Below are 2,319 nucleotides of genomic sequence, written 5' to 3' on the forward strand. Positions count from 1 at the left end.
TACTTTAAAACATTGGTCTTAAACTCAGTTCCTGGAGGGCCACAGCTCTGCAGTTTTGCCCCAACCCTAATCAAACACACCTGATCCAGCAGCTGTTCAAGGTCTTCAGGACCTCTACATCCCTGAAAGACAGCGGAGACGAGGACAACTAGAGCCCCAGATACAGATCCCCTGTAAAGACCTTGTCTCAGAGGAGCACCAGGACAAGACCACAGGAAACAGATGATTCTTCTGCACAATCTGACTTTGCTGCAGCCTGGAATTGAACTACTGGTTTCGTCTGGTCAGAGGAGAACTGGCCCCCCAACTGAGCCTGGTTTCTCCCAAGGTTTTTTTCTCCATTCTGTCACCGATGGAGTTTCGGTTCCTTGCCGCTGTTGCCTCTGGCTTGCTTAGTTGGGGTCACTTCATCTACAGCGATATCGTTGACTTGCAAATAAATGCACAGACACTATTTAACTGAACAGAGATGACATAACTGAATCCAATGATGAACTGCCTTTAACTGTCATTTTTTCATTATTGACACACTGTTTTCCTAATGAATGTTGTTCAGTTGCTTTGACGCAATGTATTTTGTTTAAAGCGCTATATAAATAAAGGTGACTTGACTTGACTTGACTAGAAACATCCAAACAGGTGTGATTTGGAGCTCTGCAGAGCTGTGGCCCTCCAGGAATTGAGTTTGAGACCACTGCTTTAAAATTTACAACATATATCCTATTAGAACTAGTGCTATCAAATGATTAATTCGTATAAAAAAAGAATGTGTACAAAATATAGGCTATGTTTGTTTGCACGAAGCAAGGTTTATATATATATATATATATATATATATATATATATATATATATATATATATATATATATATATACAGTACAGGCCAAAAGTTTGGACATATCTTCTCATTCAAAGAGTTTTCTATATTTTCATGACTATGAAAATTGTAGATTCACACTGAAGGCATCAAAACTATGAATTAACACATGTGGAATTATATATGGAATTATATACATAACAAAAAAGTGTGAAACAACTGAAAATATGTCATATTGTAGGTTCTTCAAAGTAGCCACCTTTTGCTTTGATTACTGCTTTGCACACTCTTGGCATTCTCTTGATGAGCTTCAAGAGGTAGTGACCTGAAATGGTCTTCCAACAGTCTTGAAGGAGTTCCCCGAGAGATGCTTAGCACTTGTTGGCCCTTTTGCCTTCTGTCTGCGGTCCAGCTCACCCCTAAACCATCTCGATTGGGTTCAGGTCCGGTGACTGTGGAGGCCAGGTCATCTGGCGCAGCACCCCATCACTCTCCTTCTTGGTCAAATAGCCCTTGATGCCTTCAGTGTGACTCTACAATTTTCATAGTCATGAAAATAAAGAAAACTCTTTGAATGAGAAGGTATGTCCAAACTTTTGGTCTGTACTGTATATATATATATATATATATATATATATATATATATATATATATATATATAAACCTTGCTTCGTGTACTGCATTTACTGAGACTTGTTATGGCACTTGCAAATCATGGCTCTTTTGACGATTTTGTTTGCTTCCATTGCCCTTATTTGTAAGTCGTAATGGGCTACACTGCTAATATTTATCATCAACATCCTTTATTGCTATAATAATAACATGAGCTGCATACAAAACACAGAAAATATGTTGTCATAATCATGTCTATATATTTTACAGTGTAGTAAAATATATACTGTATGTATTTGTATATTTATATATATATTTATATATGTATGTGTGTATTTATATATACCTAATAATTAAACATACGGAATATTATGCAAACAAATACTTTAATTTTGTATGCGAAAAATCGTGGTTTGACAGCACTAATATGTAAATATATATATGAATATACGGCCTATAGAAAGCAGTATTCAATCTTGCAAATTCTATTTTAATGTGCATTAATATGCAGCATTAGCAAACCATCTCTTAAGCATTATATAATGTTTATCAATATTCAAAAAAGTGTTTTACCTTGCACTGCATGTGAAAAAAATTACCTAACATAGTAATACAAATCTATTCCAAATTCATATTCACATTAAAATATGCATTGACAAATTAGATAAGACATATTAAAAATTAAACATATGACATGAAATTAGCAATAAAAGAATACATGCAAATTAATTATTTTCTTTAAATTATTTTCTTTTTATATATAGGCTAAACTTTATTTACATATTCCCCCTGCTCTGGAGCCAATGAAAAAGCCAAGTGTCTTCATTATACTGGACACCCGACTCGGGATGCGTGGTGGTTCAGTAGTGTTGCAGTATTCTGCTCTGCT

Source organism: Carassius carassius, chromosome 27 (assembly GCF_963082965.1).
Source record: "Carassius carassius chromosome 27, fCarCar2.1, whole genome shotgun sequence".
In the NCBI taxonomy this organism is placed as follows: domain Eukaryota; kingdom Metazoa; phylum Chordata; class Actinopteri; order Cypriniformes; family Cyprinidae; genus Carassius; species Carassius carassius.